This window comes from Tamandua tetradactyla, chromosome 1 (assembly GCF_023851605.1).
Source record: "Tamandua tetradactyla isolate mTamTet1 chromosome 1, mTamTet1.pri, whole genome shotgun sequence".
In the NCBI taxonomy this organism is placed as follows: domain Eukaryota; kingdom Metazoa; phylum Chordata; class Mammalia; order Pilosa; family Myrmecophagidae; genus Tamandua; species Tamandua tetradactyla.
Genome location: NC_135327.1, coordinates 134831524 through 134848900, shown reverse-complemented (window position 1 = coordinate 134848900; position 17377 = coordinate 134831524). Strand labels below are relative to the sequence as shown.

Below are 17377 nucleotides of genomic sequence, written 5' to 3'. Positions count from 1 at the left end.
TTTGAGAAGATAAGCCCATATAGAATTGAAAGATTTTGCCCTTTCACCCAAAAGGCCATATTGCTAATAAATGAAACAATGTGCACACTTAATTTGTAATAATATCTTCTAAGAATTGTTTCCAGAAATAAGGGATTCAATGCAGATTGAAATGGCCTATGGTATGTATATGGGAAATGTGATGAAGATGTTTATCTTTGAGACATAACCTAGTAATATTACAGGATTTTATATGCAAATGATAAAAACAAAAAACAAAAAACAAAAAAACCTTTGGGTGTCCAGACAAAAAAAGTTAAAAATCCTTGTAGTCTGGTTATCAGGCTTACAGCAAAGCAGCAATAGAATAGCCTTTTAAGAAACTCAAGAAAATGAAATGCAAGTCACTGTATATGTATCCAGCTAAGCTGTCTTTCAAGTATTAAGACTAAAGTTTCATACATGAAAGAACTCAAGGAATACTACACAAAGGTTCATTTCCTGAGAAATATATGAGATGGTGCATTTCATCGAACCAAAGAGATAACTAAAGAAACTTCAGCAAAAGGACAAATGTTGAGAAGTAAATACACTTAATTGTCTGGAACTAAGACAAAATAAGAGTGGGTACATGGGGAGTTAGAAGAACAGTATGTAAATATTTATGTTCTGACAAATAAAGAACGCAGCTAAAAAATGAATGGAGAAGCGAGGGAGAAAGTAGAAAGGAGAATTAGATTATTGATTTTTGTATAGGTAACAAATAAGCAACAAAGGATACCATTCAAAACTGACAGACCAGGTAAAAGATTAAGTAAAGAACGCAGGGATTTAGGACATTTTAAAAGGTATAAATTCAAAGGCAGTCAGAAGAAATACACAAAGCTTTCATAATTTTAAGAAGAAATTAAAAAAAAAACAAAACTGCAAGTGAAAAAATACAATACAATAAAACATAATGTACACAATAATTATAATAAATAAAAAATTATTGAAAACTATGTTGAAAATTAGCAATAAAACAGAAAAACCGATAGTAAATGTAATCAAACAAAACATGGGGAAAGCAAAAGTATACAAAATAAAAAATGACAAGAGGGGAATTACTACTGATATAGAGAGTTTTTTTTGAAAAGTCCTAGAAGATTCCTTTGCACATCTTCATGTAAATAAATTTAAGTAAACACAGTTTACCATAATTTGCCTTATTAGAAATAGAAAGCTAAAACAGAATACTATAGTAAGAGTTTTCAAGATACTGCTTCAAAATGGCACTAAGTCCAGCTTATTTCATAAGGTAATTATTAATCCTACAAAATCTTTAAATGCCACATTACTCTAATGCTACATAGTTTCAGAGCACAGAAAATGAGACAAAGTTCTAAATTCTTTTTTTTAATGAACAATCTAAATGTTACCTAAAGTCAATAAAGGTAACATGAAAACTGAAAATTAGAGATCAACTTCAGTTACACTGATGTGAAAATTTTAAGTAAAGCATTAATGAACAGACTCCAACATGACATTTAAAAGAATATAGGCTTTGACTACAGGATAGAAGGCCGGTAAGATATTTATACTTATGCTGATGACCAGAGTAAAATAATAGTACAGGCTCTAATAATTCCCACACTCTATAATGGGGCATATGCATATGAACGGAAAGAGAGTTTCCCTGACTTTCTTCTCTTATCACTGTGGGGAGCCACTTTAAAATTGGGGAAGAAGGAAAGGTGTCTAGGGGCATAGATTTGTCTTTTGACTTCTATCTGAGGGATGCAGTAAGCAGTGAAGTGTGTCTAGGCCAATCAACTGGGTCATTAGAAGGATAAAACTGAACAATTGGAAAGGCACCTGGCTGCTCCAAGCTTTTGGTGTTATGAAGATAATGGAAGTGAGGGGAACCAACTATTTCTGCTTTCCTAAATTCATTCTAACCTTGTTTTACTACTCAGTTAATGAAATATCATTATTATATTTCATCACTCTTTGACCATATAAGATCTATCTTCTCAAGTCTCTATTCTCCATTAAATCCACAACTGAGAATTTCAACTCACAGTGTCCTTCTCTTTCTCTAATTTTGAGAATGAGTTGAAAGAATACTTAGGGATCAGCTCATCCAACTTTTAAGCAGAAAAATGTAATCTATATATTTGCTTTTACCTGTTCTTTTTTGTTACTCCTAACTAGACTGAAATTCCTTTATGGTCAAGCTTTCTATCTTCCTTATATGTCTTCCATGTCATCTTAAAATCATTCTGTCTACATAGGAGAGACTCAATAGGGTACTAGTTTATTGGTTGACAATGAGAATTCATAAATCATCTTAGTTCTTAACTGGCTTATGATACATTTATGTTTATATATGAATGTGACTGTTGAGAGAACACAACATTCACAATAAAATGAAGCTTATACAAATGACAATAAAATTAGAGGATTAAAATGTAAGGGACTAATATGCATATGCATAACTGGGCTGGGACTCTAACTGAATCCCTACCTGACTTTTGTTTTAGAATATTAAATTATTCAAACTTAATGCCATAATTACACCATTGCACCATAAAACTTCTATTAAAACACATTCCAATGCAAGTTTTTTTGTCCACTCACTTGAGAGTATATAGTTGAAGTACTATGCTTACAAATTAAACTGAAGTTGTCTAAATGGTTAATAAGAGAATTCTGGGGGGACAGGGGTACAAATTTACTTTTTCACTTGTATCTAATTTTGCTTAATTTTTCAGTTTATCCCAGTTGTTTCATCTACCTTTTGTGATATGAAACAGACATCTGTGCTTGCTGTTGCATAATATCAGTTGGAAATATGAAAGTCCGTTCCATTCCAGGTACCATCTTTATGTGAATTCACAGGTCACCTCAAACAGCTCCTAATCTATGAATGGCTCTTCACAAGTGACTCGTTGGTGACACTGTCAACCAATGAATTGATCCTTCTCACTACCATCCCTAGCTGATCTCTGAAGCTTTTAGACTAGTTCTCAGGATTGCCATGCTCATGCATGGAGAAGTAGGGAAAGGAAATTTGAGATGCTATGGTACGAAAGGTTCAGAGTTCAGTTTTACATGACTTGCCAATAAACACCGAGGAACAAGTAGAAATTTGTTAGTAGAAAAACATTTGTCCTCCTATAAGGAGACTCTCTGCTACTAATAAGGAAGAATGGGAAATACGATTGGGAAGTAAGGGGACCTATTTTACTTAGGATGTTAAATTCTAGATGGAAAAGTTTGGAGCATTTAAAAATGGATTATTTTTAAATACAGGAATACAATATTGAAAATGTTATATTCTAGGAAGGATAAATTGTTGGTAGTAACAAATAATCTGTTAGCAGAAGTAAATTAGTTTGGAAAGCAGTACAACTTGAATGCAAATAGATCATAATAACAGCAATAATAAGTATAATAATAACAAAAGCACTACAACAGTGGCTGTTCTTATACTTCCTATATGCTCCTATATGCCAGGCACTATACTAAGTGCTAGACATGAAACTGACCCCTCTATTCTTCTCGCTAAACAACCATAAGGATGAGGAAACTGAGGCACAGATAAACCAAGAACTTGTCCAAGCTAAATAGCTAGTGCACATATGACAAGTCTAGAATTTGAAGGTAGTCTGTCAATACTGACCTTAGATCTGGGCATGTGGGATCCTTCCCCAGGTCATGAGATTTGGAGGCCCCACCATGCAACTCCTCTGGCACCGTCCCTCCCCACTCCGTGAGGAGTCGTGGTTCCTCTGGGACATTCCACCCAAAGTCACCACCCTTCCTTTCTAGACTGGGGGCCCAGGTCCTGGCACCACCCTGTGTCTGCTTCCAGGCCCCATGAAGACCTATTTCCTAGGTCTGCCCACTGCTATTGAAGAGGGGTGTGGACAGAGTTGAGACCTGACTGGGGTGAGGCCTCTCAGGGACTGGGTGAAGACAAGGGTCGGAACTGGAAAAAGGCAGGGCGCAGTCTGGGCCCAGTTTTCCTAGTGCTGTCACACTCTGGTGTGAAAATCTGAAAAGTTAAAACATTTCACATTTAAACCTTGTCTTCCAGGATATTATGAATGCATATTTAGCAAAGTAGGAGGATAGGATACATTTTATTTAATGATTTGTTAGCTCAGGTAAAAACTCTTGCTAACTGAGATGTTTGGTATGTGGTCTGTATTTCTACTTTTCCACAAGGCCCCGTACAGGTTAGAGTTGCGGCGGCAGACAGCGTGGTCCCAGACCCACTTCCTGTACAAGAGTTAGATGAAGTAATGAGGACCTGCATACGGTGGAGGTCATTTCAAGATTGTGGACTTATTTTTCATGTCTCTACTGAGAGCTTTTCCTTTATAATACATCATATAATCTTTTGAGGCTTTAGTGGATTAAAAGTAAAGAGTATAATATACTTAATATTTATTGATTGCTACCTTTATGTCAGTCACTATTCTAAGAACTTTATATGTAATTCGTTCCTTTAATCCCCACAATAATCCTAAGAGCTAGATGTTATTATCAATACTCTCTTGTTACAAAGGGACAATAATGAAGCACAGAAAGTAATCTGCTGAAGTAACTTACTGAATGTCCTAAAGCTAATGCCAAGGCCAGATTGCAAAAGTGGGAAACCAGCCTCTTTACTAGGACACCCTTCATCTCAACAATTTAGTATAGAAATTTTAGTGTCATAAATGTATACTAACACTAATTGGCTCATAACCTGTTTACATGTTCCTGGCAGATAGGAAACTGTAAATATTATCTAATGTATTTCCTTAAACTTGGGAGTGGATAGCCAGTTCTGGTTCCTCAACCATTTTAAATAAGTGTAAACAAGCCCATTCAAATAAACCCACCTTATATTAAAGATCTTCACAGAAAAACAAGGGTTCTCCAAAGTAAAAATGATAACACAAAGATCTTAGAATTTCCCTTTTTCAATATCTAGAGAAAGTAGTTTTTAAAAGGGGAAAATCTAGGAAAGAGGTAGCCAGCAACAATCAAACAAGGATGGGCTACACCTTCATGGCAAAAGGTGTGTCTAGGAATAAAAACCAGATTTTGGTAAGACACAGCTCAGCAGCATTCTTGACCTCAATATAGATCATAGAATCTTGGTGGAGAAAGAGGGGTGAGTTGACAAAACTTGAAAATTCTCACTGAATTCTCATTTACGGAGAAGGAGATGGAAAATGAGAGCCAGCCCCAGGAAAAAATCAAACTAATCGCTTGAGAGTGATGGCCTTGGCTCACCACTCTGAAGATTTAAAGTTCTCAGAGAGAGTTAAGAGAAACAGCCAGGGCTTATCATTTCCCAGAACTCCAAAATAAAGCAGGGGAAATATCCACAGCTGAGAGTGTCTTTTCATAGGAGTACGACTTACCTCGGCTTGATGGAGACAATGTTGACACATAACATTTGAGTAAATCTCAAAAAAAGGAAACAGAGACTAGCGGATTATGGCCATAGCCATAGAAAAGTGGATGGAACTGCTGGTCCACCTCTCAAACAGTCCCTGGGATGAGGGAAAAAAAAAGATTCCAACTTGGCAGGGAGGGAGTTATGGAAAATTCACTTTCATTCTTAGTCAATAGAAGTTGTCAAATAGAATTGATCTCAATGATGAATACAATGAGAAGGAAAGGATTGACAATTACTTTTGGGAGAAATTCCATTTTATGGATCAGATTCCTATTTTATAGGCTCGGAAGCCCACCCAACGCTCCATACATTTGAAATTTGCTGTTATTTTTTCCCACCTTTTCACTTGGGAAGAAAGGTGGAATTTAAGACTTGCTAATTAAAGTTCTCAAGTCATCACATTGCTTCTTTCTTGGAAGATTAAATTCACATTTTTGATAATGTGATATTTGTGAAGTTCTTGAGACGTTTTTCTCCGTTCAAAGATTGCCCCGGCTTGCCCTTTAATATTTCTACTAAATGAACAAAGGGACATATCCATTGTAGTGGTCTCAAATGAGAAGGCTGAGTTAATTATGGTCATCACTATTAATTATTATTGTTCTTTAATAAATTCAGGATACCTGTCGTTTGGAGCAGATAAATGGATGCAGACAGAAACCTCCATGCCTACTGTTTCCAAATGGGATACAGCAGCTCCAAATCTGCTCAAACCTTTGAACTTTAAAAAAAAAATCATACACACAGAAGATGTGTGAATATATTTTGTTATTTGGTTTGGGTAGAGAGTAAATGGTCAAATAACCAAATGTTATTTGGTTGTATTAAAAGAACAAAATTGGGTGCACAGGTGGGTCAGTGGTAGAATGCCTGCCTGCCTTCCATGTGGGAGACCTGGATTTGACGCCTGGACTATGCATGTTGCATGCAATAATGGAGCATTTTATGATACACCATATATTATATTTGATAAAATATAATATATGCTAACAGTTTGTAAATTTGGTCTTGAGCCCAGAATTAAAAAAAAACAGAAAAGAATAAAAATGGATTCTGCTTAGAGAGGCATTTTTCTCGATTGTGGCATGCACATACAACTCAGGAAGAGAAAGGAAAAGATGAGGAAGGAGAGAGGGACAAAGGGAATGAGGGGACATGGTTCAAAAATGAGATGACAAAATAACAGAAGAGATATCAGCATACAGGGCTAAAGAAACATGTAATCCCACTTCAAAACTCTTAATGAATTAGAAATATCATGGAACAGAATGAGATATAAGATAGAAATGAATATTATTGACAGTGGAACGGAGAGCTTAAAATAGAGAGGAAAAAGACATAAAAGAAGTTAGAAAATGCAATAGACACATAAGACAGAAAGAAATAATCCAATGTAACTGGCAGTTCTAAAAAAATAAGTGCAAGAGAACAGAAAATCACATCTATTCAAAAATATTAAAAAATCCTGTATTCCCAGAAATATTAATAGATTTAGATGGTGGTGTCTCCTATTTAAGGATAGAGAAAACAAGCTGTAAGGCTCCAGGAGAAAAACAAACAATTCCTTTGGAAAAGTACAAGAATCAGTCTGATACCAGAGTTCTTAAAAGCAACACTCAATGCCAGAAATCAAAGGAATAATGTCTGAAAATACCTGAGGGGAAAAAAGTACGCTCCCATTTAAGTTGTCACTATTGTATAAAAGAACACATAGCCAATCTCAAATACTTAAGAGACTTTGGCAGATTATATAATGGGGAGGGAGGAAACAATAAAACAGTGGAGGAAGGAAGGGTGAAGAAAATGAAGGAACAATGGTTTCTGACAATTTTTTTTGCTTGGGCAGGCTCTGGAAATCCAACCCGGGTCTGGGGAATGGCAGGTGAGAACTCTGCCACTAAGCCATGGTTGCCTGCCCGATTCTTTACATTTTAAAGCAGACAGGCATTCAGTAAAGTTTAAAATTGAAATGCAATAATAAAAAGTCATAGTGACTTAGTCACTTAATATTTTAAATTTTGTTTAATCAATTTAGTGAGATCTTTTACAGACTACTATGGCTGAAATATTTACCTGAAGCGAAGTTATTCCTCTGTTTTCACTTTGATATAATGTCTTCATTAAATTCAATATAATACTTTTTTTTAACAAATAACAAGAATAACGTAATTCCATTTCAACAAAATTGTCTCTGTACATCTAATCACTTTAGCTAGCTAACACGTTTGGAGTAAGAATCATTGTAAAATTGGTTTATTTTTGTCTTTCACAGTTTCACCTTTTCATACTCTGGTGTTTTCTTCTCCTTTAAGATATACAATTCTCCCTGCTTTTTCATTTTTTTCAGAAAAATGTTTACATATATTTACAGAAATTTTACCTTTGAAAAACATGTGTATATCATATTTATATGCACACATTTATACGTAAACCTATAACTTGCTATACAATTTATAATTTTAGAGAAGTATATTTTAGGAAAACATAAGTAGTAGAACACTGATACTCAGTGTTAGGCTAACACCCCCCCCCCCATAACTTCCAGGGGCCCCTCGCAAAACCAAACCTTCTCCCCAATCTCCTTCCCCCACCCGCTCGGCAGCATTCCCGTGATTGTCCTTGCACCCGCCCTCCGGCAGCTGCAGTTCTGCAACACTCCCCGTACCCAACCCCCCGCCCCCCGGTAGTTGCAGTACAGGCGGTTACAAGCTAGCTCCCCGCTTAGCGTGCCAATTTCTCACTTCCAAACTTGACAGTGAAAATCCACCTCCCTTCCCCGGCAACAACCTTATATAAGCGGTGCCCCTTCTCTTGCTCACAGTTGTCGCCATATTAGGCGTCAGCCCACTTGCACATGGCTTTGCAATAAAACTCCTTTGATTGAGATTTGGCCTTTTCTCCTCGCTTCCGGTCGAGAAACGTGACACGCGTTGTCTAACAACAAGAATTAGGGTAGGTATAATCTGCATTTTACAAATGAGAAAACTTTGGCTCAGGAGTTTTAAGCGTCTTGCCAATATGTTATATGGCTGGTGAATACTGAATTATGTATTCCCATTTAGACATGTTCTTAATCTTAATCCACATCCTTGTGTGTGCGAATTTATTGTAAATCGCATCTTCAAGAGATGCTCATTCTTTGTGGCCAACTGAATGAGAGTGGCTCTTAATCCAGATTACTGGAGGCTTTATAAAGAGACGGCCGCAGGGAAGAACCAGAAACTGGCAATCTGGGAACCCGGGAGAGAAAGAAGACATTGCCATGTGACAGGAGAGCAGAGGCACCCCAAGGAGTATCTGCAGCCAGCACCAGAGTGCAGCCATCTTAGGGGAGAAATCAAGCCTTGCTTATGTCTTGAGCTTGGACTTCTTCTAGCCCCAAACTATGAGCCAATTAACTACTTTTTTAAAGACAAAGCCAGTTTGTGGTTTTGTGACAGCAGTCTGGCAAACTAAGAGAATGATCTTGAATGCAGATCTTCTGATTCTAAGTCTACGGCTCTATTGTCCCGTGAACACTTCATATTTTCTTATGAATAAGATTGCAAAAACTTTGTCATTCATGGGAATGTTAATTTTAAAGCAGTTTTTATAACACAGCATCATAATGAAAGGGTTTTAGGGCCAGATTTTACTATTTCATTTTAGCCACATAAAATAGTACTTTAGAAAGCAGATTGTTGTTTGAGCAATGGAAGATCTCTCCTAGAAGTTATTGTCTGTACATTTACATCAGGTCATTTATGCAGGTTATATAGATTAAATGACAAAACAGCAACACAATTTTCTGAATTAATCAGTTAAGATCCCATATGTAATTGACTTCAACATGCAAAGTAATTTAAAAGAAGTGGTTAGTGATCTGAATTATTCAGTTAAGAGTCCATATATAATTTACTTAAATGTGCAAAGTAATTTAAAAGAAGTGGTTATTGATTGAAAAAAATATTTATATTTTGTTGCCTTACTGGTGTCTAATATTTAACTGACAGTGCAAATTGAGGTTTAATTTCTTATAATCCAAAGAATTCTATTGCAACAGGGCAACTTTTTTCAAGTGTAAGGTTGTTTTAGGCTAAAGCTCTTTGGAAGGAACATATAATTCACAGAATGTGAATAAAATGTGCAAATTAATAAAAGAACAAAGAAATGGTAGTTTGTAAAAGCAAAGTCTGTGTAAGGAAAAATATCGTTCAGCGAAAAAAATTCTCTGCAACACTTAGATTTCTCTGTATTCACAAATTTCCATTTATATACTACCTACCAATGCCTCAGGTCACTGGTATTACCTAATGAAGTTTGACTGGTGTTATATAAGATGTGTATTTAGCCCTGATAGTCTATCATCACCTAATTTGTTACTTAGCACCCATCGTTCCAAATCTAAGAAAAGTCTAATGTGATATTAAGCTGGATTTTTAAGAACCCAGGAAATTATCTTCTAGTCCTGTGAGATGACAGGCCAGTCATTAAATCTCTCATATTTGTCTTTCCCATATGTAAAATGAAAATATTTAAGATCATGCATTATATCTCTTTTAGTATTATAGGGTTTTAAAATTTTTGGACATTTTCTGGCATTACCTGAACGTTGTTTAGCCCTCACTCTCCATTCGTTAAATGTATTTTGCTCAAAATAATTTTGTCAGTCTAGTCTGTTGGTATTTCCCAAAGCAGTCATTATGGAAAGTCTTCCGCCTTCACACCTGTCAACAGCCTAAGTATTCATATGCATTCTTAATGTACAAGTTAAAATTGTGATTCTTTTGTAAAGTCAGGATAACAAAGGTAAACAGTCTAATACCATGTCTGAAATGGTAATTATTTAATAAGCATAATTCCTTTTTATTTCTCAACATTCTTATACAATGAAAGGTCAGTTCTTGAACTAATTGACAGTAAATATGTCTATACCCATTAGGTCAATTGCTGAATTTATTCAAATTAAGTAAGCAAAACAAGAAAAACATATCTTGAAATATTCATATGTCAACATTTTTAACTTGCAATCTCACCCCAAAACCCCCAAAATAAAGGTCATTTTTCACTTTGCTGTGCAAACAAAACCTTAGAAAGAGGATGTAAACTCACTATAATTCGTTCTTTTCCCCAATCTTTCTCTATAATTTCCAACCAGGTGTAATCTCCTCTTCGGTCTATAACAATTTTACCTTCCACGCTGATGTTGTAAACTTAAAGGTCTTCTGACTGTGGTACTCAATAACTACCGACAATTAACTCTTCCTTTTCTCTGCACCATATCCTTGAATGGAAAGGAAAGCTACTAGATTTTTAAACAAGTCCGGTATCTTACTTGCATTGATTTTAATTTCCTGGTTTATTGCTGCTTTCCAGAGTATATATTAAAGTCACTGATTTTTTTTTTTGGTCTTTTTTTAATTAAAAATATGGAACGCTGCACGAATTTGCGTGCCATCCTTGAGCAGGGGCCATGCTAATCTTCTCTGTAATGTTCCAATTTTAGTATATGTGCTGCCGAAGTGAGCACCCTCACTGATATATTTTAAAGTAAATACTCAGAAACTTGTTTTCTGGGCAAAGATTCTTACTTTTATGGAACAGTTTTGGAGTAGGACTAAATAGAAGGAATTTGAAACCACACATTTTTGAAGGTTTACCCTACGTGTTAGATGTTTGTAAAGGGAAAGCACAGTGACACTATTTTATTTCATTCTATAGTGTATTAGATTCCATTCCAGACATCCTTATTTTGAGATCTTGTGGAGTTGGCTCTCTATAAATCTTGTGTTTATATAATGTTAGTGACTATGCCACTTGCTCCATTATCTGGCTTCCCTTCTAATGCTGTATCAGATGATTGCAAATGCTTGGTACCAGTATTTTTTACTGACACGTACCATGAATAAAGGGTTAGAGAAAGAATTACTAAGGCAGGATTAGGAAAATGCTTCAATACCAGCTATGATTTTTTTACAGTGCAATTCACTGGAATTAATTTTAAAGAAAAAAAAAAGAATTTTCTTCTCATTGCACTCCCAAATGATTAGTGATGAATACTAGTTAAATAATTTAAAAATAAAATCTGTAAATGGTCATATCTCATTTTTTTCCTTAAAATCATGTAAAATAGAGCAGGTGTTAATACTATCATTTAACATGAAGAATACTGCAAATTTTAAACTGACTAAATTGCCAATTTAGTCACAATAAGATCTGTGTGATCTAATAGTCACACAGATTAGATCAGTTTCCAGGAAGGCAGCCCAAGGTTATTGCCAAAATTGTGGTAATCTATCTATCACATGATAGTGATCATGTGCCCAATTCACGTGCATGCTCTTGCATCATCTGTGTTGGAGGGAGGTGGCCTGGAATTTGGGGAAATGGCGAATAGCACACAGATGTGTATGGGGGGGCGGGGAGAGGCTTGGGATTTTCAGGGAGGTTATCCTGAGAAGACCAGGTGGGTACAGTCAAGTCAGGGAGTAAATGCTTATCCACTTCTTTTTCAAAGCCATAATGTAAAGTGTATTTTATTTATAACATGCAGGAAGTTACAATGGACATGAAGGTAAAGACCAGCTATTCGATTTATTGAACAACTATTGTATTCCATGCATTTTATAAAATTCTATATGTAATTGACCTAAACATGCATAGTAACTTAAAGTGCAAGGCCTGTGCTGTATTTATTCATGTCTTTTTAGCCCACAGCAAAAGCACCTACTATGTATTAGACATTTAATGAATGAATTCGTATATTTTCCCTAATCTTTACCACAAACATATAGGGTAACTCTTTCCACCTAGACCCAAAGATAGTGACTGATTGAGTCTGACTTAAATGGCCATGCTCGTACGACTAAAATAAGTTGAAACCATGGATGACAGATATTTTGGAATGTTTTCCAACTCTATGGCACCACCCAAAAATAAGTGATTTTTTTGTGAGTCTATTTCTTTTATTCTGTTTTCATTTATAAATACCAAAGTCTCTATACTCAAAGCTATTGAGTGATATACTAGCACATTTTCATGTCCTTGGACTGAGTAGGGCTGAGGAAGCAGCATTTTGTCATGTTTTCATTAAAAAAAAAGTATTTCCAAGGAAGGAGATTTTTTTTAAGCTTTCATTAAAACTTTTATTTGAAATAACCCAGATTCAAGGTGATATTTTATACAATAAGGCAGGCATTCTGGTGTAGCACGATTTAAGAGTTCTGTGAAAGTAGGACAAGCCTGCACATTTTCTCTGTATTCTGTTACATAAAGAAATCCTTTCTTTCTGAGATAAAGCCAGAGAGAACATGATTTTAGGAAGAAAAAATAGATTTTTACGATTGGTCTCCTTCAACGTTTTTGGCATTTTCTGTCTTTTGGTACGTGTCTAGCACTTATTTTACCATGACTGAAAAATACTAGACCTCTTTACAAATTTATTTGCAATCGAAAGCCTCTTATTATCTTGTATACAACAGAAAAAAAAAGAAAGCTTTTCCTATTAGGAAAGAAAAACTTAACAACTTAATAAATAGATTTTCCACTGAAAAAGTTTGCAGTTTTGAAATAACTCCCAAAACCTTAGGAAAACAAACTTCAAGACTAGTGAAGTAGAACAGCTGATGTGATAGACCAATAAGTTAGTGAAATCATTTTTAGAAGAATCAAGCTTAAGAAGACAAGGCCAGTTTCCTGAATTCACATCAGAAGTTATATTGGTATAAAAGCAGGCTGATTACCTACCCAAGAAGAGAGAATATTAGCATCATCATTTAACTAATTTAGAAAATAAAACCAGGTCATAGTTTAACATTAGGAAATCTAGGAGCCCCTATGAGAAAATAAAGTCAGTCTTTGAAAAAGTGAAACTACTGTGGTGGGATGAATTATGTACTCTAATTTAGACAAATTCTTAATCTTAATCTGATTCCTGTGTGTCTTAACCCATTGGAAATAGGATCTCTTGAAGATGTTGGTTTAAGTTAAGGTGTGACCCAACTGAATGAGGGTAGGTCTTTTTCGGATTGCTGGAATCCTTCATAAGCAGAAGAAACTCCAATATAATCAGAGGAAGCCATGGGGAGGAACCAAAAACTGGAAGTCAGTGCCCCAGGAAGAGAAAGGAGAAGACATAGCATGTGATAGGAAAGTGAAGTGTTGGGGATTGAATCATGACTCTCACAAAAGGCATGCTCAATTCCCACCCCTAGAGCTATGGATGTGAACCCATTCGTAAATAGAAACTTTGAAGATGTTATTAGTTTCAGTGTGAGGGCAGGCCTTAAACCAATATGGCTGAAGTCCTTATTAGCAAAGGAGATTGGACCTGGACAGAAGCCATAGGGTGCAGCCAGAAACTGGAAGTCAACAGAATCTGGAAGAGAAGAAGAACAGGAGGCCATGCCCCTTGTCTTGGGACAGAAACGCCAAGGATAAGGATTGTGCAACCAACCCCAGAATGCCACAGTCTTCAGGGAGAGAGCATTACCTTCCAGACTCCTCAATTTTGGACTTCTTCTAGCTTCAAAACAATGAGCCAATAAACTCTCATTCTTTATGCCAACCCACTATATGGCATTTATTTTAGTAGTCAGGGAACTAAAACAGTTTTTGTATTTGAAAGTGGAGTGCTGCAATGACACATACCCAAATGGTGGAAATGGCTTTGGAATTGGGTAATAGGTAGTGGCTGAAGGATTGTGGTGTGCTTGATAGAAAAGGCCTAGCTTGCTTTGAAGAGGTTGTTGGTAGACATGGGGACATTAAAGGTACCTCTGATAAGACTTTAGAAGAAAATGTGATGAATGTATTACTCGAAATTGGAGGAAAGGCGATCCTTCTGAGAAAATGATGGAGAACTTGGCAAGACTGTGTTCTGACACAGGATTGAAAGTGGAATTTGTAAGAGTTGAACATGGATATTTAGCTGAGGAGATTTGTAGGCTAAGTCTGGAAGGTGCACACTGGTTTCTCCTTGCAGTTTATAGTAAAATGTGAGAGGGAAGAGATAAACTAGAGAGCTGAACTCTTAAGCACATGAAACCAGAACTTGATGTCTTAGAAAATTCTGAGCCTATCCAGATAAGGTGCTCTGAGACTAGGGCCAGAAGTGGCTCTATTAGGACCTGCTTGAGCATGAGGGAAGTGGGTCCCCAGAGAACAGAGCTAAGGAGGGCGTGACTGAACATCGTTCCAGTTAGCCATTTCAACAGAAGTCCAAGATTGAAAATTCAGTTATCCAGGGAAGATTTACAGAAAGTTCTATTGTCTGATGGTTTGGATCCCCTAGAATTGTAATCAAAGACAAAAAGCTTTTGCAAAATTTGTATGAATAAGAGCAATGGCTGAAAGGGACAGAGAAGGACAACTGGGAGGAAGAATGACTTTCAGGACAGAACCACACAAGCTGAGTCTGGACTGAAGAGATCTCTGGCCAAGAGAGTAGGCCTACCTACATGGATGGAAACGGCAGGTGTATCCCTGTGCTCGGAGGGGGCAAGTCACCTGCCCACATACTTGTTTTCTAGGTTTTACAGGTCCACAGATGGAAAGGAATTTTGCTCCAGGATGGACCACATAACTGATTTTAATGAGACTTTGTACTTAGCATTGTTCTAAAATGTTTTAAGGCTTCTGGGATGTTGTGATGGAAGGAATGCATTTTGCATGTAGGAAAAAATGTCTTTTGAGGGTAAATAGGGCGAATGCTGGGGATTGAGTCATGTTCCCCACAAATGGCATGTTCAGGTCCCAATCTCTGGTTCTGTGGGTGTGACTCCCTTTGTAAACAGGATCTTTGAAGATATTATTAGTTATGGTGTGCCCCAGCTGAATGAGAGCAAACTTTAATCTAATACGGCTTTAAGTCCTTAACAAAGGAAATAAGACATGGATAGAAACCATGGGGGGCAGCCAGAAGCCACAAGTCAATGCAACCCGAATATTAGGGAGAAGATGCGGCCATGTGCGTTGCCATGTGACAGGAAAACCAAGGTCACCTTGATTTTGGATTTCTCCTAGCCTCAAAACTGTGATCCAATGAATTCCCATTGTTCAAACCAACCTATTGTATGCTATTTGTTTTAGCAGCCAGGAAACAAAAACACCAAGGGATCCAAGGATTGCCAGTCAGAACACTATAGGCCACAGGAGGGTGACAGCTTTCCAGCCTCTGAAACCAGGAACCAATGAATTTCTGTTGTTTAATCCAACCTACTGTGCGGTATTTGTTATAGCAGCCAGGACAATGAAGCTACCAATAACTGTAGAACAGTCTCCAACTTCTCACAAGAGTAGAAGGGCACAGGCAGTCTGATAAACTAAAAAAGAATTGGCAAACAGTGGGTAAACAGTTTTGGGAGCCAAATGCTTAAACTGGTTCACTAGGTTTCTTACATTGATATCAATTCTCTCTCTTTGTTCTTATATTAATTTACATGCATTAATTTTGCTACTCTTAGTTTTAACTGATTTTCTAGTTTTTGATTCTCTACTAGATGCACTATATAGTACTATTTTAGTGTGCCATTTTATAAAACTCTTCCTTAATCTTATTTTTCACAATTATCTTTTCCTTAACTGTCATGCTAGATAAAAGAGCAAACTATAATTCCATCCCAACTGTGATGGTTAGGTTCTGGTGTCAACTTGGCCAGGTGATGGTGCCCAGTTGTCTGATCAGGCAAGCACTGGCCTAACCATTTCTGCAAGAATATTTGTGGCTGGTTGATAAACCAGAAGGCTGATATATTAAATCATCAGTCAGTTGATTGCATTTGTGGCTGATTACATCTACAATCAACTAAGGATGTGTCTTCTGCAATGAAAGAATCCAATCAGTAGGATTTAATCCAATCAGCTGAAAACTTAAGACAGAGTAAGGAATTTTCACTTCTTTAGCCAGCCAGCAACCCTGCAGAGTTCGTCAAGGACCTTCATCAGATGTGCCAACCTCACAGCCTGCCCTACAAATTTTGGACTCTTTTTTTATCCCCACGGTTGCAAGAGATGCTTTGATAATTGTCCTATTTACAGATATCTCCAGTTGGTTTTGTTTCTCTCGAGAACCCTGACTGATACTCAAACTAGTTTTGCTCAACCCACTTGTGCTGAATATTCTTTGTTTGCCTCTTCAGGTCTCCCCGACATCAATCAGTCAGATTGCTTTGCCTCCTAATGTGAATATGAACACTATGGACTTCCTCACCTGGCTTCCTTACCTCCTCACTTTCAGTGAGATTTGACAGTAAAGAGCCAGCAGGAGATCTGAGGGTAAGAGGAAGAGGTTGACATGTTTATTTCCTCATTCCATCCCACTATCTACACTGGGGTATTTATTTATTATTTTAGCAATGTCTGTGCCTTGCTAAAAAGGCTACAGTTCCTGTCTAGGGTCCTCTCTACCACAGCTATAGCTCTTTCTGGATTTTTGGTAACAGCCTCCCACTTCAGGATCCATCAGGCCTGGGGGATGTTGTGGACAGTCCTTGGGTGCATCACCACTGCATGCAGATTCCCTTAGCCTCTCTCACTTTGTAAGTGGTCCTTTCATTAAATTCTTTTTTTTTTTGTATGCTGTATGGTAGGGTAACATTTCATTCTTTTTCCATGTGAGTATCCCATTATCACAGCACCTTTTGCTGAATTTTTGTTGTTGTTTGTTTGTTTTTAGTAGTTTCTTTTGTTTTAGGAAGTGCATGGGCCAGGAATCGAACCCAGGTCTCCTGCATGGCAGGTGAGAATTCTACCACTGAACTACCCTCACCCCCCCCCCCCATTAAATTCTTTTTAACTATTCCTTTCATTGTGTCAACTACTTTCTGCTAGGACCTTGTGACATCAACTTTTGCATATGAAATTAGATAAAAATCCAGGGTTCTCGTGTTTGGTTTTTTTTTCCATATAGGGAATGATTCTCCCAAGTCCATTTATGAAGCAGTCCATTTTGATTTGACGTGCTACTTTTAGTTTCCATAT

The 17377-nt window shown here is 36.8% G+C and overlaps 1 protein-coding gene and 1 non-coding gene across 2 annotated transcripts in view; both read right to left on the bottom strand.

Moving 5' to 3' along the window:
- Positions 1-17377, bottom strand: part of PCLO (piccolo presynaptic cytomatrix protein) — a 440945-nt gene that overhangs the window by 6365 nt on the left and 417203 nt on the right. The gene's annotated exons all lie outside the window — the stretch shown is intronic.
- Positions 10822-10928, bottom strand: LOC143652566 (U6 spliceosomal RNA). The gene has a single exon (XR_013160760.1). It is a non-coding gene; the product is annotated as a U6 spliceosomal RNA (small nuclear RNA).